Here is a 25,566-nt window from a genome sequence, read left to right as displayed (position 1 = left end):
CTCCCTGCCTGATTCTTACTCCTGCTACATGATATGTCCCAATCCCTAAAACCCACCCCTACACCTACCCCCAAAACAAAACCATACTAGGGAGTCATAAATCAGTATAACATTGAGGTGAAAATAACTGAGCTGTTATCCTCCTGAAAATAGTAGTTATGATAGTAGCGTCTCAATTTATTTTAGGATAAATAAAAACGAGACTGAAATGACACCACTATTTACAAAGTAAGAGTATACAGCAAATTTTTTTAATATTTACATATTTCAGTATGACTTTTAATGGTATATTTTGGTATCTTGGCCTATCTGAGCAGAGTAACATTGTTGACATCTGTTCTGAATTCTGAATCTCAAGAGCAGGAAACGTAACCATTTGCTTTCCATTTAATCTCATTGCTCTTTAGGAAAAACATTGAGATCTCATGATATTTTCTTTCCTTTAATGTAATGTTAAACTCACTTCTTGCAGTTTCCATTAGGCCCAAGGTGATGAAACTGCAAAATTATGCTAGAATAGCAATAATCAGATTAAAATGAGTAGATCCATATATTGAGTGGAGGCCAGTCTTGAAGATCAAACCAGACTGTATGTGTGGTCTCAGCACTTCATTTTCAGTATGACTCTGGCCCCCTCCCTTTAACCCAGACAACCCCCTGCTCATAAATGACCCAGAAGCCCCTTTCCTTTCAGTAATCATTCTACTCTCAAACTGAGAGAGCTCAAACAGTCATGAGTGGAGAGAGACAGGTAGAAAGGGATATAGGCACTTCTTTGATGTTAGATGGACTACTCCTTTCATTTGAGGATGCTTTCTATAGTGGTTCCTCTCCTTCTGGTCTCTTTCAGGACATATGCACTGGCCAACCCAGAATAACAGGTATGCACTGGCTCAGAATTTCCACAAGTTGTCATAGATGTTTAATTGATTGCTGAAAGTACTTTATAAAAGGTTTCTGCACTGTATCTTTTAGACAGTACTTTGTTTTGATTAAACATATACTTATTTGTCATGTATGTCTGTTGTTATTTTAATGATAGCTAATGAGTATATCTCTATATGTACAAATGTCTCATTGTATATACAATGACACCAAAAAGTATTTGGTCACACTTAAAAATGGATAAATGTCTTAGCGTTATATAACAATATCTCAAACCAAATGTCATCTATTTCTAAGAAAGTAACACACTTTTCAAGCATAGCATTTCACAAAAAAAAAAGTTGAAAAATAGATAAAAATATTGAATACTTTATGGTTGTCAATATTTGTGGAACATATCCATAGTTTATGTGATGAACTAAACCTGTGATAGCATTAAAGTAATCCATACAACTCCAGTTGTTAAATCTATGTTTTCAGAAATAGTATAAGTGTGGTTGATAAACAGATAGATATTGAAGTATTTTACTATAAATCTCTACTTTTGACCAGCCCTGCCGAGAAAGTGGAGATATGCATGAATGTGAATCACCAAAAAACAAAAGAAGAATCTGAAAGTGAAAGTGGATATTTGTATTAAAAAATGACTTAAATATTGTTCTGTTTCTCACCGCCACCTATCATTACTTTTTTGCTGCATTTATGTGATTTTCAGGGCTTCTGGTCACCATTCACTTGCATTGTACTGTATAGACCTACAGAGCTGAAATATTGTTAAAATTTCTGCAGAAGAAAGAAAATCACATCTGAGATGGCATGAGTAAATGATGAAAGAATTTTCATTTCAAGTCAAGTGGTTTTTATTGTCGTTCAACCATATACAGTTAGTACAGTACACAGTGAAACGAGACAATGTTCTTCCAGGACCATGGTGCTACATAAAACAACATAGGACAAACCCAGAACCACATGAGACTACACAGACTAAATAGCATACCTATATAAAGTGCACGTGCAAACGTGTGCAAAAAGTACGGGACAGTACAATAAATTACAAAAAATTAACAGGACAATAGGCACAGTGAGAGACAGTGCAGTGCCGACCAGTACACAGTAGTGCAAAAAAATGACAGTTTCTAAAAATGCCAAATGTAAACATAACATAGTATGAGATAGTGTTCTATGCACATAGCAGTTACTGAGGTAGCAGCCAGGTATAAAGTGACAATAATTAAAGTGCAACTCAGGACACGTGTGTGTCAGTCCAGTCTCTGAGTATTGAGGAGTCTGATGGCTTGGGGGAAGAAGCTGTTACACAGTCTGGCCGTGAGGGCCCAAATGCTTCGGTACCTTTTACCAGACGCCAGGAGGGTGAAGAGTTTGTGTGAGGGATGTGTAGGGTCATCCACAATGCTGGTTGCTTTGCGGATGCAGTGTTTTTTGTAAATGTCTTTGATGGAGGGAAAAGAGAGCCCGATGATCTTCTCAGCTGTCCTCACTATCCTCTGCAGGGCTTTGCGGTCCGAAGCGGTGCAAGTCCCAAACCAGGCAGTGATGGAGCTGCTCAGGATGCTCTCAATAGTCCCTCTATATAATGTAGTGAGGATGGGGGGTGGGAGATGTGCTTTCCTCAGCCTTTGAAGAAAGTAGAGACGCTGCTGGGCTTTCTTGGTTATAGAGCTGGTGTTGAGGGACCAGGTGAGGTTCTCTGCCAGGTGAACACCAAGGAATTTGGTGCTCTTGTAATTGTAATCCTTTTACTGTCATTGTAACCTGTACAACAAAATTTAAAAGTGCCAAACAGTACATCTCCACAGAGGAGCCGTCGATGTTCAGCAGAGGGTGGTCACTCTGTGCTCTCCTAAAGTCAACAACCATCTCTTTTGTTTTGTTCACATTCAGAGACAGGTTGTTGGCTCTATACCAGTCCGTTAACCTCCTCTCTGTATGACTCGTCGTTCTTGCTGATGGTTGTGTCATCGGCGAACTTAATGATGTGGTTCGAGCTGTGCATTGCTGCACAGTTGTGAGTCAGCAGAGTGAACAGCAGTGGACCGATCACACAGCCCTGGGGGGCCCCAGTGCTCAGTGTGTTGGTGGTGGAGACGCTGTTCCCAATCCGGACCGACTGAGGTCTCCAAGTCAGGAAGTCCAGGATCCAATTGCAGAGGGAGGTGTCCAGGCCCAGCAGGTTCAGCTTTCCAATCAGAGGCTGAGGAATTATTGTGTTGAATGCTGAGCTGAAGTCTATGAACAGCATTCGAACGTATGAGTCCTTTTTATCTAGGTGGGTGAGGGCCAGATGGAGGGTGGTGGGGATGACGTTGTCTGTTGAACGGTTTGGACGATACGCGAACTGCAGTGGGTCTAGTGAGGGGGGCAGCTGAGTCTTAATGTGCCTCATGATGAGCCTCTCGAAGCAATTCATGATGATGGGTATGAGTGTGACGGGACGGTAGTCGTTGAGGAAGGACACCGAAGAATTCTCTGTCAAGGGGACGATGGTGGTGGCCTTGAAGCATGTTGGAACGATGGCGCTGCTCAGAGAGATGTTGAACATGTCGGTAAGAACATCCGAAAGCTGGTCTGCACCTCCTCTGAGCACTCTGCCAGGAATGTTGTCTGGTCCAGCAGCCTTCCGTGGGTTGACTCAAGAGTTTGAGTTTTCCTCACATCCGCCGTGGTAAGACAGAGCACCTGGTTGTTGGGAGGAGGGGTGATCTTCCCCCCCACCACGACATTCTGCACCTCAAACCGAGCGTAGAAATCGTTCAGCGCATCTGGAAGGGAGGCATCTTTGTCACAGGTAACTGATGTTGTCCTGTAGTTGGCGATGGCCAGGATGCCCTGCCACATGCGCTGCGTTTCGACGCTGTCCTGGAAGTGCCTGTGGATTCTCTGGGCATTTGTGCCCTTTGCCTCTCTGACGGCCCAGGACAGTTTGGCCCTCGCTATTCTTAGGGCAGCCTTGTCACCTGCTCTGAAGGCATAGTATCGGGTCCTCAGCAGCGTACGCACCTCTGCAGTCATCCACGGCTTCTGGTTGGAGCATGTGGTGATGGTCTTGGAGAAAGTGACATCATCAATGCACTTACTGATGTAGCTGGTCACTGATGCTGTGTATTCCTCCAAGTTGGTAGAGTTGCCATATGTTGCAGCCTCCCTGAACATGTGCCAGTCAGTACACTCAAAACAGTCGTGAAGAGCAGAGATGGCTCCTGCTGGCCAGGTTTTCACCTGCTTCTGGAGTAGTTTTGTGCGTCTGATGAGCGGTCTGTATGCTGGAATTAGCATAACTTTCGAGTAGCCGAAGTGGGGGCAGGGCTCCGCCCGGTACGCTGTATGTAAAGTACATTGATGGTCAAAAAATAACCACTAAACAAACCCATCAACATTAGGCAATTATATTATTCATCCAATTAAAACTATACCATGTTTATTATAACACATACAACATGTATTTTCTTGATGTAATGGTATTTGAGCATTATTATTGTACAATGTTGTGTCTGTGCTGCTCCATAACTTCAGAGTTACCCAGGGTGATGATTTGTTTTGAATCAACCTTGCAAAATGTGCACCATGCTGAGGTGTCTGGAGAATGCCTTGGCTGCCTTTCGGGGTCCTAAAAGTAATTGTAGCATGTAATTGTTGCAGGTGTGCCAGAGAAAGGGAATTGACTGGTAGAATATATTGGTGCAAACTTGGTTCTCAACATTAAGAGATGCCTTTTAATGAATGCTGAGCAATTTTGGGTTTAATAACTATCCAATTTTCTACATGGAAATGCTTCATACGCCAATAGTATGAAGATATGGTGAATACAAGCTAAACTGTTTGGAAAAAGTTTGTGTATTTCTGTGATCAACTTATTGATTAAAAGCATCAGTGTACTGTGAGTTTAAAAGCATAGTCCCCCATTGTGACTTTACTTATTATGCTGTTATACAGTTTTGGAAAATCATGAGGTGGAAAAAATGATAAGAAAACTTGAGTTATCCTTTTATACATTGAAGAGTCCTCATCTTCAAGAAAATAATAGGGATCTGAGATCAGCTTGTTCCATACTCTTTGATATAGAAACGTGGCTGTGATGATCTGATTGGTTCTGTCTGAGTGACTGACATTTGTGGGGTTTCTGGTGGAGATGGCAGCTCTTGTAATATTGTCTTTGGTGCCTTCACCAGATCTCTGTCTAAGGTAGGCTACCATCAATTTCTCAAGAATCAACATGACTGAGATCATCAATAGTAGAAACTATCTGGGTGAGTTACATTTGAATATAAAGGTATTAATTAAGAATGTAGTGTACATGAACCCATAATGAGAAGGGAGACTGACATGTTATTGATTGCTGTAATGATATACTGTCACTGGATGTGTCTTGCCAAATTATATTTGCACTATTTTAATATAACACATTTTTTATGTTTTGCATAAATATTAGACAACAAAGAATTTATCAAGACATGTTAGAGATCTGTTATACTTATTTTGTATTGCTCAACCAATTAGAATGGGGGAGGGATATTTAGGTTAAACAACAGGTACTTTTGTCCTTACTTATACCTGTCAGTTTGTATTAAAAAACGCATTGTATGGATGATGGGTAAAAGTGAGAAGGGTATTAACATGTGCAAAACATCTCATGGAGTAATGTGCTGTAATGTGCTGACTATGTGTGCGTCTGAGCTCGTGTACAAGTGCATGTGAGTTCATGTATGTTATTGAGTCATTGCTTTTAGCATCTGTTAATCTAGCTCAGTTCTGACAGTCTAATATCATGTTGGAGTCTGCAATGAATAAAACATGTTGCCTCTTAGTTCAGAGCTCAACTACATCATGATGTTTCCCTTGAGTTGTGTTTGTGGCTACTTACCGTACTAATGATATGTAAACTCTCATTATATTCTGTCTCATCCTTAGCACTGTGCAGTCGCTCTGGTCTGTCCATTGTGAATGGAAACTGGGCCATTGATCATCCAGGTCAGTATCGGTGAGAAGGCACCCTGTTCACCTACAGACGGCCCAATGAGATTAGCAGCACAGTGGGGGAATCTCTTTTGGCACAGGGACTGAAATCCTGGATCTTTATGGAAGTAATTTTTTTTAATGTCCAGATAGTCACAAAGTCACAACCATAAGAGAACTGATATGCCAAAATTATTACAGGTGCACTAAGTAACTTTTTTCACTGTAAAAATGTTTGTTCCTTAAGGGAATAGAGAATAAAAATGTTATCATCAGTTACTCACCCTCATGTCATCCGAAATGACTTTGTTTCGTCTGCAGATCACAAACAAAGATTTTAGGGATATATGTTTTATTTTTGTCCCTGCAATGTAAGTCAAAGTCCAAAACTTTCAAGCTCCAAAAAGGACACAACGGCAGAATAAATGTAATCCATATGACTTAAGTGGTTCAGTCCATGTCTTCTGAAGCGATATAATAGTTTATGGGGAGAAATAGAGCAAAATTTAAGTCCTTGTTCAATACAAATCTTGGTCTCCTTGGCATGTTTATGAAAGAAGCTTATTCACACACATCCACATGCTTGAAGCACGTCCGGAGTGCTGTACATGAACCAGACACAGTGTTACCAGGTTTGTGGTTTTTATGCCTAGTTGGGCTATTTTGATATTGCAGATGTGAATTAAAATGATAGTCGTGGGTTGAGTTTTTCTGGGAGACTTTAAAATGTACTGTGGTCACCAAAAGTTTGATAGCAAGCTCTTGAAAATCAAAATGCAATGGCTTACTGATGTAGAATGAGTCTAAAATTGAGCAATACCTAGCAACCGCGTGCAGCGTCAAAGCTTTTCCCTCTTAAGGTGGTGACGTGTTCATTTTTGGCCGGATATCTAGATGCATTGTGAATAAGGACTTGAATTTTGATTTGTTTCTCTTACAAAAGTGATTACGTCACTTCAGAAGGCACAGATTAAACCACTTGAGTCATATGGATTAAATTTATTTTAAAACACTTCATTCATTCTTCAAAAACAAAATCTTAATTTGTGTTCCTTAGAAGATCAAATGTTATACCCTCATGCCATCCCAAACATGTGAGTAAATTATTTGAAAAATTCAGGTAAACTATCCCTTTAAATAAATGAGTAATTTCGACAAATATGTTTAAATATGATGTATACTAGCATGAGATGATAACTCCACAGTCATTTCAATGGCCTAGAAAAAATTTAAATAAAAAATAGAGTCTGCGATGTTGAGATCACATAACCACGACTCAAATGATCTCAATAGCCAATCTACTATCGGACACTTTCAGTTTTGGAAGAAACAAATCCACCCAGATTCCACAAAATTCAAAGTGTTAGTTCCGAATTTTTTCACCATACGACCCAATATGCTGAACCCCCAAATGTTCAAGCGCCCAAATTTGCTCACACTGTGCCTTTGACTTCACATTGCCTTTTCATTTCGGGCTAGCAAGTGTTATGAATGGAGGCAGCGAAGCAGACGAGGAGATGCGGATCCAAAAGCAGTTTAAACTTTATTAGAAAAATAAACAAGGCGGGTACACAAAACACGGGAACAAAGGAAAAACCCTCAATGGGGAAATAAAACATAAAACTAGAACACGGGCAGGGAACACATACCAGGCTAACAACAACATTCAACGAACGACAAGGAGTGAACAAAAAAGCAGGGCTTAAATACACAGTGAGTGATGACTGAATAAGACACAGGTGAGAACAATGAACAAAATGGCAGTGATGATGGCAGGTGGATTCTGGGAAGTGTAGTACTTTAACAATGACAAGTGAACACGAAGGATAACAAAGAGACTAAGGGGCTACACAAGGGACAAAAGTGAAAACTAAGGAATGCAAAAGTGACAAAAATGGCAGACAGAGGGCAACAGTGACACAAGACAAGGAATTCCTAACATAGCCCCCCCCTCAAGGATCGGATTCCAGACGATCAAAATAAAACAAAACAAAAAAATGGGAAGAACAAATGTCCATTGACTGGGGGGGGAAGCTTGTGGTGGGCAGACAGACCAAGGGGAGCAACGAAGGGCAGACAGGCAGTCCAGGGGGCCACGAGGGGCAGACAGACAGTCCAGGGGGCCACGAGGGGCAGACAAGAGGTCCAGGGGGACAACGAGGGGCAGGCAGGAAGTCCAGGGGGGCACAGAGGGCAGGCAGGAAGTCCAAGAGGCAACGAGGGGCAGACAGACAGTCCAGGGGGCAACGAGGGGCAGACAGGCAGTCCAGGGGGCAACGAGGGGCAGACAAGAGGTCCAGGGGGACAACGAAGGGCAGGCAGGAAGTCCAGGGGGGCACAGAGGGCAGGCAGGAAGTCCAAGAGGCAACGAGGGGCAGACAGACAGTCCAGGGGGCAACGAGGTGCAGATAGACAGTCCAGGGGGCACAGAAGGCAGGCAGGAAGTCCAAGGGGGCACAGAGGGCAGGCAGGAAGTCCAAGGGGGCACAGAGGGCAGGCAGGAAGTCCAAGGGGGCAACGAGGGGCAGATAGGAAGTTCAAGGGGGCACAAAGGGCAAGGACAGGTTCAGGTGGTCTGGGAGCTGGCCACCGGGCAAGGACAGGTTTGGGGAACCTGGGAGGAGGCCACTGGACAGGGACTGGGTCAGGGGGCCTGGGAAGAGGCCACAGGACGGGAACAGGGTCAGGAGGACTGGGAGGAGGCCACAGGACGGGGACCGGGTCAGGAGGCCTGGGAGGAGGCCACAGGACGGGGACCGGGTCAGGAGGCCTGGGAGGAGGCCACAGGACAGGGACCGGGTCAGGAGGCCTGGGAGGAGGCCACAGGACAGGGACCGGGTCAGGAGGCCTGGGAGGAGGCCACAGGACAGGGACTGGGTCAGGAGGCCTGGGAGGAGGCCACAGGACAGGGACTGGGTCAGGAGGCCTGGGAGGAGGCCACAGGACAGGGACAGGGTCAGGAGGCCTGGGAGGAGGCCACAGGACAGGGACTGGGTCAGGAGGCCTGGGAGGAGGCCACAGGACAGGGACTGGGTCAGGAGGCCACAGGACAGGGACTGGGTCAGGAGGCCTGGGAGGAGGCCACAGGACAGGGACTGGGTCAGGAGGCCTGGGAGGAGGCCACAGGACAGGGACTGGGTCAGGAGGCCTGGGAGGAGGCCCTAGAGGCGGTGACCTGGAAGGCTCTGGAGGCGGAGCCGCGGGAGGCTCGGGAGGCGGAGCTGAGGGAGGCTCAGAGGCCTCAGGGGGCGGAGCCGTGGGAGGCTCAGGAGGCAGAGCCGAGGGAGGAGGAACCATGGAAAGCTCGGGAGGCTCAGGGGGCGGAGCCGTGGGAGGCTCAGGAGGCAGAGCAGAGGGAGGCTCGAGAGGCGGAGCCCCGGGAATCTCGGGAGCAGGAGCCCTGGCAGACTCGAGACTTGAGAGATGGAGCCCTGGGAGGCGGAGCCCTAGGAGGCTTGGGAGGAGCAGCCCTGGGTGCCTTGGGAGACTTGAGAGGCAGAGCCCTGGAAGGCTCGAGAGGCTTGAGAGGCGGAGCCCTGGGAGGCTCAAGAGGCTTGAGGGGTGGAGCCCTGGGAGGCTCAAGAGGCTTGAGAGGCAGAGCCTTGGGAGGCTCGGGAGACTTGAGAGGCAGAGCCCTGGGAGGCTCGAGAGGCTTGAGAGGCGGAGCCCTGGGAGGCTCGAGAGGCGGAGCTCTGGAAAGCTCGGGAGGCGGAGCTCTGGAAAGCTCGGGAGGCGGAGCTCTGGAAAGCTCGGGAGGCTCAAGGGGCGCAGGCTCTGGGACGGGCATGACCATTGGCGCTGGCTTTTGGTCAGTCCTGGCTATTGGCATTGGCCCGGGAACGGTCGAGGCGACAGGCGCTGGCTCGCAGGCCGGGGCAGGCGAGGGCTCTGGCTCGCAGGCCGGGGCAGGCGAGGGCTCTGGCTCGCAGGCCGGGGCAGGCGAGGGCTCTGGCTCGCAGGCCGGGGCAGGCGAGGGCTCTGGCTCGCAGGCCGGGGCAGGCGAGGGCTCTGGCTCGCAGGCCGGGGCAGGCGAGGGCTCTGGCTCGCAGAAGCCTTTCCTCTTCTCCTCCTCCGCCTGGCAGACGAAGTGGACCGTGCAGGCTCACTGACCAAGGCAGGCGTGAAGGGACGAACCAAGGGCGAGTGGAGGGTTATTACTGTGGGAGGAGTGGCAGAGTTCTCCTCAATGGCGCCCACAGTTAACGGCGACGCGCAGACCAGCAGAGTCTCCTCGATGAACTTGTGGAGCATCCAGCCGCGCGTCATCGGTGGTAACCGCTCCTGGAGCGCACAATTCAGGTTAGCCCGAAAAAACGCCACTAGGGCGGAGTCAGGGAAGTTGGTGGCACTCGCAATCGCGAGGAAATCGTGGATGTGGTCCTCCACCGGACGGTTTCCCTGCATGAGGCTGAGCAGACGGCAGCTTGCTCGTAAAACCGCTGGATCCATGTTGGGTCGTTCTTTCTGTTATGAATGGAGGCAGCGAAGCAGACGAGGAGATGCGGATCCAAAAGCAGTTTAAACTTTATTAGAAAAATAAACAAGGCGGGTACACAAAACACAGGAACAAAGGAAAAACCCTCAATGGGGAAATAAAACATAAAACTAGAAAACACGGGCAGGGAACATATACCAGGCTAACAACAACATTCAACGAACGACAAGGAGTGAACAAAAAGCAGGGCTTAAATACACAGTGAGTGATGACTGAATAAGACACAGGTGAGAACAATGAACAAAATGGCAGTGATGATGGCAGGTGGATTCTGGGAAGTGTAGTTCTTTAACAATGACAAGTGAACAGGAAGGCTAACAAAGAGACTAAGGGGCTACACAAGGGACAAAAGTGAAAACTAAGGAATGCAAAGGTGACAAAAATGGCAGACAGAGGGCAACAGTGAAACAAGACAAGGAATTCCTAACAGCAAGATTAATACATTTGCAAAGTATTACGTGAAAGATGCTGTTTTGGTTTCATGACTGTTGTGTTTGGGTTAGGTTTAGTAAGGGTTTGGAGTAAATTAAAGTACTTCTCAAAGGTTTCTGAAAATCGGACATCCTGTTCTGTTCATGTAACATCCATTTAAATGTTTCATTTGTATAATGTTTGCTTTTGTCGTGAACTTGCGCAGTGCACAGAGCAAAGGTGCACATGCACACTACTGTAGTTCCATATTCTGTCACTGGGGGTAGTTCAGTAATTCAGAAAGTCAAAGACTTCGGCCTTGTATTGCCAGTTTTTCTGTGAGATTAGAGTAATCAGGGATGTGCTGGTGAATTTGGCTGTTCTACAATGGCACCACCAAACCGAATTATTTTTTGCTTTTGCATGATGCTGCATACTATTTGGTGTTGTATTTGCCTGAGAAACATTAACAAAATTACTTATGCACCATTAAGTATAATACTTTATTATAAGTACTGATTTCAACAACACAGTTTTAATCAGATCTCTCTTGATATGTGTTTTAGATCTCTTTACCACTTTTTGGTTCTTCCAGGAATTAATACATTTGACTAAATTTAAATGGAAAACTCCACAAAGATAAAAAAAACCCTGCAATTCTCTAGGTATTTTAGTGCTCCCCAAAATAGATGATCTTCCAACTGCAAAACCTGCTACAAATTCATTCTCCCTGTAGAAAACGTATCGGTTACCTAACGTAACCTCGGTTCTCTCTAGATGAGGGAACGAGTATTGCGTAAGCTAGCTTACGCTACGGGAAAGATTCATCTTTTCTGAGATATTGAAGCCAAAAAATTATCCTTCATTTTTGTATCCATTGTCAACGCAGTCGCGGCAGCTGCAGACCTTGAGCGGGCTAGCTAGCGAGCTCATAGGTTGCTCTGTGGCAACTGCTGCAGCCTATAGACGAGCTTGGGCGAACTCGCATCCAATGAGAGGCGTCCGCGGCTCACTGCATCAAAGCCCGCCAAAATGGGCGTGACTAGAGTGCATATAAGCATAGTTCGTAGGCTGGAACCCTGGTTTTCATTGACTGAAGCGAAAAGTCAGCTCGTAGGCGCGAGCACGGCCGGCTCACGCAATACTCGTTCCCTCATCTAGAGAGAACCGAGGTTACGTTAGGTAACCGATACGTTCTCTTACGAGAGGTTCTCTCGTATTGCGTAAGCTAGCTTATGCTACGGGAACCCATTGTCAGCGCCGTGCGTGCCAAGCATCCACTCTATGAGCCCCAGGGAATTAAGGGGGACCGGGGAGCCCTTATGAGTGGGGAAATAATATTTGGCCGGCAAGAATGCGGGTCATTGATTGTGTAATACATAAGCACATAGTGGGAAGGAGCGACAGAGCTGCGGTGCCGGTCTGTGTGGAATGTGTCCCATCAGTGCAGCTCACCAGGGGAGCTGTAGCGTATTAAACCGCTAGTAGTTTTGCCTGCAGAGCGGGCACTTCCATATTGTAAAATCTGACAAAGGTGGAGGGAAGTCCATCCGCTGCCACACATATGTCGTGAATGGAAATCCAGCTGGACCATGCCCACGAGGATGCCATGCCTCTAGTGGAGTGAGCCCTAATGCCCAATGGGCATGGCAGGTCTTTTGACGCGTATGCAGCAGCAATAGCGTCCACTATCCATCTAGATAGTGTCTGTTTCGAGGCGCGAGACCTTTGGTGCGCCCTCGAGCGAAACGAAAAGCTGCTCAGAGCGTCTGAAAGCGGCGGGCGTGCAGTATACAATCTCAGTGCTCTGACCGGGCAAAGGAGATTGGCGTCGCGTTCGCTATCCGGTGCTGGCAGCGCCGATAGGAAATGACCTGTGCTCTGAAAGGAGTACCGATCACCTTGGGAACATAGCCGTGTCTAGGCTTTAAAATGACCTTGGAGTCACTTGGTCCAAACTCAAGACACGGAGCGCTGACAGACAGCGCGTGAAGGTCTCCCACACGTTTGACTGATGACAGGGCAGTCAGAAAAACGGTTTTGAGTGAAAGGTATTTCAAATCCACGGATTGAAGTGGTTCGAAAGGGGGGGCTTTCATAGTTTCGAGAACTATAGAAAGATCCCAGATAGGAACCGATGGGGGGAACCATGTCTGTTCATCCTTCTAGCTCCCCTGAGGAAGCGGATGACCAGCTCGTTTTTACCCCATGACTGGCCGTGCAAGGGTTCAGCGAACGCCGCAACGGCCGCCACATACATTTTGAGCGTGGATGGGGATCTGCCCTTATCCAGTTTTGTAGAAATACGAGCAGCGACGACACCCCACATGTCCGCGGGTCCAGGTCTCTGTCGGTGCACCATTTTGAGAACACAGACCATTTTGACGCATAGAGTCTTCTCGTGGAAGGGGCTCTAGCATGTATGATGGTGTTTATTACTCCTTCTGGCAGAGCGGCGGGTAGTCGTTGATCACCGCATGCAGCGCCCAGCTCTGGGTGGGGATGCCAGATTGTGCCGCGAGCTTGAGAGAGGAGATCTGCTCTCACTGGGATGGGCCACGGCGCTGTCAGTGACAGCTGCGTAAGCTCCGGGAACCATGTCTGATTCTCCCAACGCGGGGCTATGAGGAGCACCGAGTGGCGCGTTTCCCTGATCCTCTGCATTACCTGTGGCAATAGCGAGGCGGGAGGGAAGGCGTAAGCGGGCGTCTGGGCCAGTCCTGGGCCAGCGGCGTCCTCGCTTTCGAGAAAATATTGGGCAGTGAGAGTTCTCTTTGGGCGCTAAAGAGGTCTATCTCTGCTCTGCCGAATAGGTGCCATAGCGTCTGGACTGTTTGGCGTGCAGGGACCATTCCCCTGGGGAATATTGTCTCTGGACAGTCTGTCCGGGCCGTCGTTCAGGTGGCCTGGCACGTGCGTCGCCCTCAGCGGCGCAGGTGGCACTGGGACCAACTCAGTATGCGTTTTGTCAGATGGAAGAGGTTCCTGGATCTGACACCGCCCTGGCGGTTTAGGTAGGATACCACAGATCTGTTGTCCGAGCGGACCAGGGCGTGGTGACCCTGAATGACCGGGAGAAAGCGCCGCGGCGTACTCGACCGCTATCATTTCCAGACAATTTATGTGAAGGAGCTTTTCCTGAACTGACCATAGGCCGAAAACCGGAGAGCCCTCGCGAGACCGCGCCCCAACCCGTGTTGGGCGCGTCTGTCGAGATGACTTTCGGCGAGATACAGCTCCCATTGTCACTCCCGCTGATACCATTCGGCCACTGTCCAGGGCTGCAGAGCTGATATGCAGGTCTGAGTCACCTTGATGGGCTGGCGGCCTGTGGCCCAAGCCCGGCGAGGCGCGGTGTTTAGCCAATGCTGAAGCGGGCGCATGTGCAGTAAACCCAGCTGAAGTACTGCTGCGGCTGAGGCCATGTAACCTAGCACTCTCTGGAATTTCTTCAGAGGCGTGAGGCTGTTCATCTGAAAAGATGCGGCTAGTCGCTGAACACGGCGTCGTGCGCTGTGTAGATAAGCGAGCCGTCATTGCCACGGAGTCTAGTTCTATTCCCAGGAAGGAAATGGTCTGACTGGGCTGTATTGAGCTCTTGGTCCAATTGACTGCAAGACCCAAACTGTTCAGATGGCTGAAGAGAACTGCTCTGTGAGACAGAAGCTCCATATGTGACTGAGCCATAATCAGCCTGTCGTCCAAATAGTTCAGAATTCGCAAACCCTGACTCCGCGAGGAGTGCGGCGCCGCATCCATGCACTTCGTGAAAGTACGGGTGCTAAGGACAGGCCGAACGGAAGGACGGTGTATTGATAAACCTGGCCGTCGAAGGCGAATCTCAAGAATGGCCTGTGACGGGATTTATCTGAATCTGAAAGTATGCATCTTTCAGATCGAGAGAAATAAACCAGTCCCCTGGCGCACATGCGCAAGGAGTTTCCTGATTGTAAGCATTTTGAGCGGTCTTTTTGCAAGCACCTTGTTCAAAACCCTGAGATCTAATATGGGTCTGAGGCCGCCGTCTTTCTTGGGAACAAGAAAATAACGGCTGTAAAGCCCGACTTCGCTCAGAGAGGGTGGCACTTTTCTATGGCCCTTTTGCACAGAAGGCTTGCTATTTCTGAACGAAGCATGCACGCTGCTTCCGTGTTCACAGTGGTTTCGAGCCGCGATCTGAAGCGTGGGGGGCGGCGATCGAACTGTAGCAAATAGCCCTGTTGTATTGTGCTTAACACCCACTTGGATATCCCTGGAATAGCTTCCCACGCTTTGAAGCGTAACGCTAGAGGGTGAATGGCCAATTCGCTCTGATTGCCGCACACAGAGCGCTGAACAAAATGTGTGAGCGCGTTTAGTGTGTTCATGCATGATTGCTCGCAGACAGCATGAACAGGCTGTTTTGTGAGTGACTTCCTGATTGGAATGAATGGGGAAAGAGTCACATCTGTTACGTGATCGCTAAGCATAGTCATGGGCACGGGACTTACACACAGAGGAATGGTTGCTGGCCGTGTAACAGAGCGGGCAGAGAATGGGCGCGCGCACGCATTTGTGGGCGCATTTATTGACTCTAGCGCTCGAGCGGTTCGTAACCGCTTTATGTGAGCGTGCTCTGGTGGGGACACGAGACATGCAGTGCTTGTGTGCAGAAGTGAACACTGGATTGTGGGCACATTTTCTACACATAGGGCTGGTGCGTGTGACAGAGCGGGCAGAGAATGGGCGCGCGCACGCATTTGTGGGCGCCTTCATTGACTCTGACGCTCGAGCGGTTCAGTAACCGCTTTATGAGAGCGTGCTCTGATAGGGGCACGGGATGTGTTATGCTTGTGTGTAGGGGCGAACACTGGGTTGTGGGCACTTTTTCTACACATAAGACATGTTTGCTCTTTACAAGATTTATTTGGTTCAGCCGTGAAAACGGCGTTTGAGTGCTGAGCAAGCGGGCAGTGTCACCGGCTTGTTGGCTGCTAAATTCACCACTGTAGTAGCCTGAGAGAAGGGGACTGACAGGGGGCAAAGCTTTGACGGTGGTCCGGCCGCGGCGGGACTGAGCCGTCGTTTGTTCAACAAAGTTAGGAAGACTTCGGTTGCTCTGGTTTCAGCGTTACCTTAAATCGAGGCCCGCGGGGCGGCGGTCTCGCGGCGGCTGTCTGAGCGCTTGATCGAGGCGGCCGCCCTGTCGACGCTGAGAAGTCTGAGTTTGTTGAACTGGGCGCTGTGAAGAGGCTCGTGCAGGAGGCTGATCACGTGAGCGGCCTGCAGAGGAGCTAGCGCGACGCGGCAGGAAGAGGTTCATGGCTTGGGTGGCTTTCTGGACTTCTGAGAAGCGGTCAACAATGCCACTCACCGCGGAGCCGAAGAGACCGGTCGGAGAGAGCGGTGCGTTGAGGAACGTGGAGCGCTCTGCTTCTCCCATGTCGGCTAGTGTTAGCCATAAGTGTCTCTCGGTCACAGTCAGCGAGGCCATGCACTTCCCTAGAGCTTGGGCTGCAGCTTTGGTAGCCGAAGGGCGAGGTCTGTCGCGCCGTAGATCAGTAACAGCCTCTGGGTGCCTGCCTTTCTCATCCCACTCCCGAAGAAGGTCTGCTTGTAGGATCTGTAAAGCGGCCATTGAGTGCAGAGCAGATGCGGCTTGGCCGGCGGCGGAATAGGCGCGGCCAACATAGGCGGAAGTCGCTCTGCAGGCCTTAGACGGGAGCACAGGCTTGGAACGCCATCTCGCGGAGGGCGGACAAAGGTGTGCTGCTACCGAGTCCTCGACCGGGGGGATGGAGGAGTAGCCTCTCTCAGTGGCGCCGTCCACCGACGCGAGAGAGGTGGAGACGTGGGAACGGGTCCTGGCTGAAAAAGGAGCGTTCCACGACTTTGCAAGCTCCGTATGTAATTCCGGCAGGAAGGGAGCGTTGTAGAGCGGCGATGGCTTTGAAGAAAGCAGCTGTCGAGTCTGTTGGGTGCCTGCTCAGGGGGCGGTGACCACTCGAGCCCGAGGCGGTCGACGGCCTGTGTGAGGAGGCGTGTTAACTCCCTTCGACTCGGCGCGGGTCCTGCTGGATTCCTGGGGCGAGGAGGAGGCTTGGGAGCCTGTCCACTCCTCGCTGTCCGAAGCCATGATGGAACAGCGGCCCTTATCCTCCGCCTCGTCATCCGAGATGGCAGCAGTGCGGCCGCTCGGCGGCAACTGCGGCGTCGCGGGGTGCGGGGAGGGTGAGCGATGCTCGAGGGAGAGGCTCCGGCGAGGCAGTCGCTTCAACCACAGTTTCCGGCAGCCTTTGTGAGCGGTGCTTCTTCCTGCGCGGCTGACGTGGCGGTTTCTGCTTTGACGGCCGAGTCGAGCCCGCAGGGTCGACATCGGTAGCTCCTCGCAGAAATCGCATCCGCCCTCAGTGAGGGCGAGCTCTGCGTGCCCCAGTCCCAGGCAGAGGCGCCAGATGATGTGGCGGTCTCCTGTGCTGAGAAGGGCGCGACATGAGGCGCAAGTGGAGCGAGGCATCTTGAAAAAGACGCTCGTACTCTTTTGTGAATAGTTCGTGAGAACTAGCTTGCTGAATAAAAGGATACGTCATCGGATGGCGTAGCTCGCAGGATGGCTGAAGGTGGCTGAGACGGCCGGCTTCTTCTAGCGCTGTCCACGCTTGCTAGATGCCCCTCGAACGGCGACGCGGCTTCCAGGTCAGCGATGCAGAGAGCTTCGCTGAAGAGATGAAAATCAGGGTTCCAGCCTACGAACTACGCTTATATGCACTCTAGTCACGCCCATTTTGGCGGGCTTTGATGCAGTGAGCGCGCGGACGCCTCTCATTGGATGCGAGTTCGCCCAAGCTCGTCTATAGGCTGCAGCAGTTGCCACAGAGCAACCTATGAGCTCGCTAGCTAGCCCGCTCAATGTCTGCAGCTGCTGCACTGCGTTGACAATGGATACAAAAATTAAGGATAATTTTTTGGCTTCAATATCTCAGAAAAGATGAATCTTTCCCGTAGCGTAAGCTAGCTTACGCAATACGAGAGAACCTCTCGTAAGAGAACCTTGCAAACCCACGGCATCCTCATTACAACAGACCTGGAGCCAAAAACAGAGAGCTATTCAAAGCTGGTGTCATATTTACAGAGTTTGAGTTGTTTGCTTTCTCTGATAGACTCTGAAAGCATACATGACCCTGATAAAGATGGATTTGAAAATGGAAAGAATTCTTTAAGAAACAGCACTGGCCCCTGGGTAGATTAGATCTGACTGCAGAAAACTAATGCATAACTTTCATGACACTTTTATGGTGCTTTTGCATCCTGTTGAAGCTTGAAAGCTCAAGTTCATGGTATTTGCGTGGCAAAGAGCGACAATACATTCTTTAAAATTTCTACTTTTGTGTTTCATGGAAGAAAAAAAAATCATACAGGTTTGGTGCGACAAGAAATTGAGTAAATGATGACTGACATGTCATTATCCCTCTAATTGGAAAATGTGTAATGTCAATGGCAAAAAAAAAAAAAGCTACATATGTGTATGTTTATTCCTTTTCTTCTATTGGATGTGTAAAGCGATCAGGCATATAGTATTTTGTTGCATGCTCACACTCAGCCATGAGGTAGTGTCAGAGCTGCTATGTGATGAAGCTTATAAACCAGCCCCCAGAGAAGAGCCCCGTAACGCCCAGCCATGCCCTGACCAGTACTAATGATACTCCTTTTGGCTTTACATATATCTGACCAACTGTTGAAGTCAAATTAGACCAAAAATAGAATGCAACACAAGGCACAAAAGTATTATTTTGAGTAAAGCAGAGAGAAAGATAGGTGTGTCACTCCAATTAATATAATGAATGTATCTTTTTATTGTGTTTTAAAGGTGGGATATTGGTGAATGGTCTGAATGCATTAAGACCTGTGGTCTCGGCACACAGCACTGCCAAGTGTTTTGTATGCAGACAAATGCCAATTGAACAATGTCAGTGTTACCAAAGTTCTGCAGACATCTCCCTGTCCCCAAGACAGCTGCCACCTGTCAGCTGAAGATATGCACCGACTGGCAGATTTGCACCGACTGGACTCCAGTATGTGACATCTGTCAAGTATACGGGATTACTATGGGTCTGTTTATCGCCTGAGGTGACAGTATTGTGTCACAGCCATAGACCTAATGTGGTGACAGTACATTCTTTATTCCTATTTATTAGTGCCATTGTTATTTTACTGAAGGTTTGTTTTAGAAGGCACTGGTTGCTGTATCCACTGCTCATGTCATACTCATTGATTTCCACAAGTTGAACAATTTTATTATATACATTTGGCAAAATGTACTTAATCCAACAGGTTGCTTAGCAGCTGCCTCATGACTTGTCTCGTTCGAAAAGGTACAACTTGTATTCCCATAGAGACCAACCAATCAATAAACAGAATTTCAAATCAATACAATACAGGCATCAAAATTTAGCTACAGCCAGCCTCCCATCCAACACTTTATTTCAATAAAGAGAATGTCAGTGAACAAATATGCATACTCTTTCCATATTTATTTTTGCAATAAATTACTGATGTAAGTCAATTACCTGTAATACGCCTCCCTTATCTTCTTCCACGGTTTAGGCTTAGGGTTTGGGTTAGGGGTTAAACTTGGGAAAAATCTGAAGAATGATCATGATTTTCCTATTGAAGTCATGGTTAGGTTTAGGGTTTGGATAAGGGGTTAGACATTATGGCTAGGTTAAGTTGTGGGGTTAAACTTTGGAAAAATTGTGATAACATTGTGTGTTGCTTTGTTTATTTTTCTTTATGAGAGTAAAAGTGGTACATTTTTATATGAGCTAACTTGTGCAATTACTTATGATTTTGCCATCTCGTATTACTGTTACGACTTTTCATGAGACCAGGTTGAGTTGTTCCATTCAACTGGGTTTGGCCCCAGTTAAAGTAGTCTCGCCTAGCATGAAGGCTGGTCCACTTTTGCGGCTTATTCAGGCAAAAAAACTGCCCTCGTAGACAGGAAAGGTCTGTCTGACTGACATGTAAAGAGACCAACCACAGAACATATTGTTTTTTCCTGCTGTTTAGGGGCTGGTTAATCAGAAATACTACAGTTGAATAACCACAAGAATAACATAAAGATAATTTAAAAAACATAAAAAAAACAACTATTGGAAAATACAGTTCTGCTCGTAGTTGTCTAAGTTTCTTACTATTATGTGACTCAAACAAAACTCTGAAGCTCCTCAATTATGTAATGCTACTAACCGGCAAACTTTGCCATTCCTGTGATCAGTTCATCCTCAAAAGCACTCATTATAGTAGAGGTCTGCATTCCTGCAGGACCCGATCAGATTTCTTGTGGTGTGGGATTAAATTAAATTAAATTGAAGGCAGTAAAAGACAGTACATCTATGTCATAGATTCTATGAGTTGTGTGTGGGAGCCTGAAAAATTCAATGTGGATATCTATTTTTACAAGAATGGCAGAGCAAAGCGTGAAAACACAGTGTCATCAAAGGATGTGAAATAGGCAAGTCAGATGGAAATCATGTCACGCATCATCTGATAATAAAAATAAGATAAACAGACAAAATAAAACAGATATAACAGGAAAAAAAAAACATTATTTGTGTACACTTCCTGCCTATTTGTATGGCTTTTGCCCTATGTGGAAAAAAAGTGGGAACAGGAGCGGTCGGGAAGAAAATCACTGCGGGCAGAGAGTGGGTGAACATGAAGTACAATTCAGCGGGAGCGTTCAGGTGCAGAATAAAAACTTGCGTGAGCGAGATGTAAAAAACAGTACCGCGCAGACCTCTACATTGTAGCACCCCAGTAGCCTACCTTGATTTTCGGGCGTTTTCAGGCAGACAAATGCACCTTGACTCCTGAAAGTTGTGTAAAGCCAATCACTCAGCTCGGAACTGGTGATTACAGCCAGCTTTTGCTGAATTTTTTCTCAATATACGTTAGATGACCGGTGAACAGAATGTGGGCGGCCTGTAGGTGTGCTGTCTGAGGCTGAGAGACTATGCTACACAGTGTGCAATATATTTGCGAACATGGCCAGTTCTGCAAATTATGCTTGATTTCCCAAGACCATTCAAGCTACAAGAATGAATCACTGCCATAAGGGCCAATCAATTAATCGTGACCTTTATCTGACCCAGACATGTTGGCAGGGGATAACCACAGGAGGGGACTAAAATCACTAAGGCCAGGCTAGAAAATATTGGAAAATATTATGTTGTGTCAGACTCAGCACAGTAGTGTAATGCTGTTGGTTATATTCCCACAGTGCTCAACTCCATGAGGTATAGGTCAAAGGTCACAGGAGGTTGTTTTCATGAGCAACACTGGCGAAATAGCACCTGATGAGGAATGCAATATGAGTTTACGGCCCAGCGATGTGGAGAACTGTGACACGGGGCCATGCACAAGAAGTTGGTTCTTTACAGAATGGAGCAATAAGGTAATAACAGAAATCACACTCGATCGCACACACACAAACACAGTCTTGCCTCACTAATATGTTGAGGGACTCAGTTGCTCCATGATTGCATTTCAGGGTAATTGCCAAATGTACTGCTGATAATGTTATTTTCCCATGTTTTCAGTGTTCTGACTCTCACTCCGGTATGAAAACTCTTAGAGTAGTGCGTGCGTCAGAGACCTCAGGGGCAGTTTGACTTTAGAGGTTTGTGGGTCACAGCGCCCACCAGAGGTACAGAAATGTAACAGCAACTCCTGCAACAATCAAGCAGAGTGGTTCACCCGACTGTGGAGTCAGTTAATGGCCATGCTTTTACTGTTAAAGTGAATGTTGTTGGCACATCTGATTGTTAGTAACAATGGAGTCTATGGAATCTTTGAAGAGAAATTTAAAGGAATGTTCTGGGTTCAATACAAGTTAAGCTCATTTGACAGCATTTGTGGCATAATGTTGATTACCAACAAAAAGATAATTTGAGATAGAAAAAAATAAAAACCTTATAAAAAAGGCCAAAGAGGCACTTACAATGGAAGTGAACAGGGCCAGTCCATAAACATTACAATGCACACTTGTTTCAAATGTGTAGCCATAAGATGTAAACATTATAAGTGTAAATATTATTATAGTATGATAAAAGTGCTTACTTACCTTATCTGTGTAAAGGTAAAACCGATATTACAACTTCGCTGAGATGACGATGCAACACCGTTAAACACTGTAATCTGGTAAGAAATCACTGATTCTTATCATGTGGAAATCATATAAAAAACTTTGTTTTACTTCCTGTGGCTATACTTTAAAAAAAATTTGCATTTCAATGTTTATAGATGGCTCCCTTTCACTTCCATTGTAAGTGCCCTCCCTGCTGTTAACTGAGCTTATATTCTTAAACACACTTGAGCTTAAACACCCTATGAATTGTGTCAGTGTTCTGTAGACTGTGGTCCAGACAGCCAGCAGAGGACAGTAGTGTGCATACTGAGAAGTGAGGAGGGGCTCATTGTACTGCCTCCACCCCAGCGTGCCTCCGAGAGTCAGCCTCCCAGCATGCAAAGCTGCTACCACAGAGCCTGTGGGGCCAGGTGGTATCACACCGACTGGAGTCTTGTGAGGATACATCTTCTTTTTCTCTCCCCAATAAATCTCCATTAACATTGACTTTCAGTGGGCTGACTCAATTTCTTCATCTAAATTTAGAAGACACAGGCAGCCATCTAAACCTAGTAAGAGGACAGAGATAGCATTCCTTGGATAAAGAACTATTAATTTAGCCTTTGTGTTAGAAATAGGTCTTCTTTTTGAAGCTGAAGTTTTTTCTTGTTTTAGAAGTTTATCTTTCATAGTACACTATCTGTCAAAATTTGAGATGCAACTGGCTGAGTTTATGTTTGATGTAAAGGTTTATACTTAAAGGAATAGTTCACCCAAAATTCTTATCTCTTATCATTTATTCACCCTCATACCAGATAATCGTGCTTGAAATCATGATCGCCAAGAAGACTGCTGTTAAGATTTATAGTGAAAATTTGGGAAAATATAGTTATATTTTGGTTGTTCTCACGCAAAACTTATTGTATTGCTTCAGCAAACATTGATTAAACCACTGGAGTTGTATGGATTTCTTTTATGCTGCCTTTATGTGTTTTTCGGAGCTTCTGCGTTCTGGCTACCATTCACTTGCATTGTATGGATGTACAGAGCTGAGATATTCTTCTAATATCTTCCTTTTGTAATATTTCAGAGCTTTGATGACTTTGCTATTATTCAAAAACATGGAAAATAGTAATAATAAAGAACGAGTTGGTGTGTCCAAACTTTTCACTGGTAGTTTATGTCTCATAAAGTGCTACAGGTCATGTTAAGGGGGGAATCGTGTTCGAGAGTTACATTGCCTTACTGATGACCTGCAACCCTCCCAACAATTGGATTGTGAGGAGCATCTGATACCAGCAGGTCAAGAGACTTGCAATAACAAACCGTGCTTTTCAGTGAACTGACATATGACATTTTACAGCATTTACCGTGCTCAGAGAAGCGTCTTCTCTCACACTGCTATGAAATTAGCCATACAGTGTGGTTTAAAGACACTTGAAAATGCTTTTGTTTTGCATTTTTATCCTTTAATCCAGTTTTCTTTCATTAGAAATTATATTAACTGTTTAACAATTTGAGTGGAAATGTGTAGGTATGTCCCCATTTTGTGGTAATGATAGCATGCACTTGAGTTGACTCCATAAATGTATTGGAGTATTGTATGTGCTTTAATAGAAGCAAGGCAATCTGACATTTTGTACAAAGTAATTAAGATGGTCAGTATGTGTCACAAATTTACTAAATTGTTTAGTGACCTTGAAAGAGTGCAGAATATTAAATATTATACGTTTTACGTTTTACATAAAAATATTTATTTGTTTATTTACTTTATTTTATTTTATTTCCTTTCAGGTATGAATTCGAATTTGAAAATTCAAATTTTTCAATATGGACTTTGACTTTTTAATCCCTCTATATCATATAATCTTAATGTGTTTTGTTTTGTTTTGCAGATGAGAGCTGCAGAGACAAATATTACAACTGCAACATAGTGGTTCAGGCTCATCTGTGCATGAACGATTAGTACAGGAAAGTGTGTTGCATTTCCTGCTTGAGATTTGATTGTGGGAAATCATATAGGTGGGGCTATAGGTGACATCATCATCTCTTTTATTCACAAACCTCATAATTGACTGAACTGCAATTTGATCTCTTTGTAAGAGCTGCATTAGTGAGCAAAAAGAAAATTCTAGCCTTGCAGATGAACTCATAATGTACTGGTTGGACGTCCAGACATCCGTACCAGGAAGTGATCAAGATGGGGGTCCATGTGGCAAATCATTAATAAATTTGCCACTCTGAAACAAGAAAAAAATCTCAAGAATCAAAAATATAATTAAAAATGACATCAGTAGGGGCTGTTCAGACTAAATACATTCTTGCGTTAAATAACCTAAAGCAGCGCAACAAATGAAATAGAGCGCAGGTGTCTCAAGACTTTTTAAAAGTTGAAATTCTTTTAAGATCATATACACACTAATACATTTTCGATTAAAAACACATTTATTTATATCATCCACACCAGAATGTAATTTTCCTACACTGAAATCAGTGAGACTTTCAAAAACACTTTGTAGTACACCTTCCTTAAAAATTATGATGTTTGTAAAAGTTTTTCAACTGACAAAGGATTACATACGTATTCACCTGTCTAGTGGATGTTAACATACAGTAGAAAACTAATGAAAAAATACAGCAGATGGACGCAACAATGCACTCAATGTGAACAGTCCCTGAGTCACATACCTGAAGATCAAGTCAATAATTTTTAAAACGTCAATAAACATGTCAGAAGTGGACTCTTCAGGGATTGCAATAATTAATGTCAGCATGAAACAGAGTTCACAATTAATTTTACTTCTGTAATCAGCTGATTATATTTCCAGGTGAAAAAAGGATATTAATTTAGACAAAATGTAGTGGAGGCTAATTGGAGGATATATATATATTTATATTGCTGTTCTTATACTGATATCAAAAACAGCTGCAGGAAACATAACTTTTAATTCAAATGAGGATTTGCTAACTTGTATTTCCAATCCAAAAATTCAAGGAAAGCACAATTAGATGGTGAAACCTGAAGAGATCATCTCTGTCAATGAGGATGTACTATATGTTGTCTGAACTAAAGAACCTCGAAGAGAATTTCTTATATTGCTTTTCATTTTGGACTGGAAAAGAGATTTTAGTGCTGTGGGGATAGATCAACAAGAAGCTGCAACATGAAATCTTCTCATTTACTGTTGTAACCTCCATTCCCTGATGGAGGGAACGAGACATTGTGCCGATGTAGTGACGATGTCGCTCTTGAGAGCCCCAAAACACCTCATATCTTTGAGAAAAGGCCACTGAGCATTGCCGATTGGAATTTGCATGCCACTCCCCTGGATATACGGGTATAAAAGGGAGCTGGAATGCAGAGTTCATTCAGGTTTTGTGCTGAGGAGCCGAGACAAGGTCCCGGACATTCCTGCGGGTAGTACAGCCTGTGGCAAGAGGGACACAACGTCTCGTTCCCTCCATCAGGGAATGGAGGTTACGACAGTAACCGAGATGTTCCCCTTCTGTCACACACTCGACTAGGGGTCCCTATATGAAATGCCACAATGGCTGAACTGTGTTACGTGAACTGACAATACAAGTGTAAGCAGGCTACTGTGAGCGTCAGAACAGATGCACTTGGACAGCACATAGCCTCCCCAGACACCCCAAAAATTTTTGTATTGTTCCCCACATCACTGGGTTGGGGGCATAT

The 25,566-nt window shown here is 46.0% G+C and overlaps 1 pseudogene; it reads left to right on the top strand.

Moving 5' to 3' along the window:
• Window positions 1-5,116: 5,116 nt before the first annotated feature.
• On the top strand, window positions 5,117-23,835 carry LOC127640275 (thrombospondin type-1 domain-containing protein 4-like; annotated as a pseudogene).
• The last annotated feature ends 1,731 nt before the right edge of the window (window positions 23,836-25,566 follow it).

The sequence above is a fragment of the Xyrauchen texanus genome, chromosome 49 (assembly GCF_025860055.1).
Source record: "Xyrauchen texanus isolate HMW12.3.18 chromosome 49, RBS_HiC_50CHRs, whole genome shotgun sequence".
NCBI lineage: Eukaryota > Metazoa > Chordata > Actinopteri > Cypriniformes > Catostomidae > Xyrauchen > Xyrauchen texanus.
Note: the sequence above shows the minus strand (reverse complement) of the source record. Positions and strands in the feature narration are given on the sequence as shown.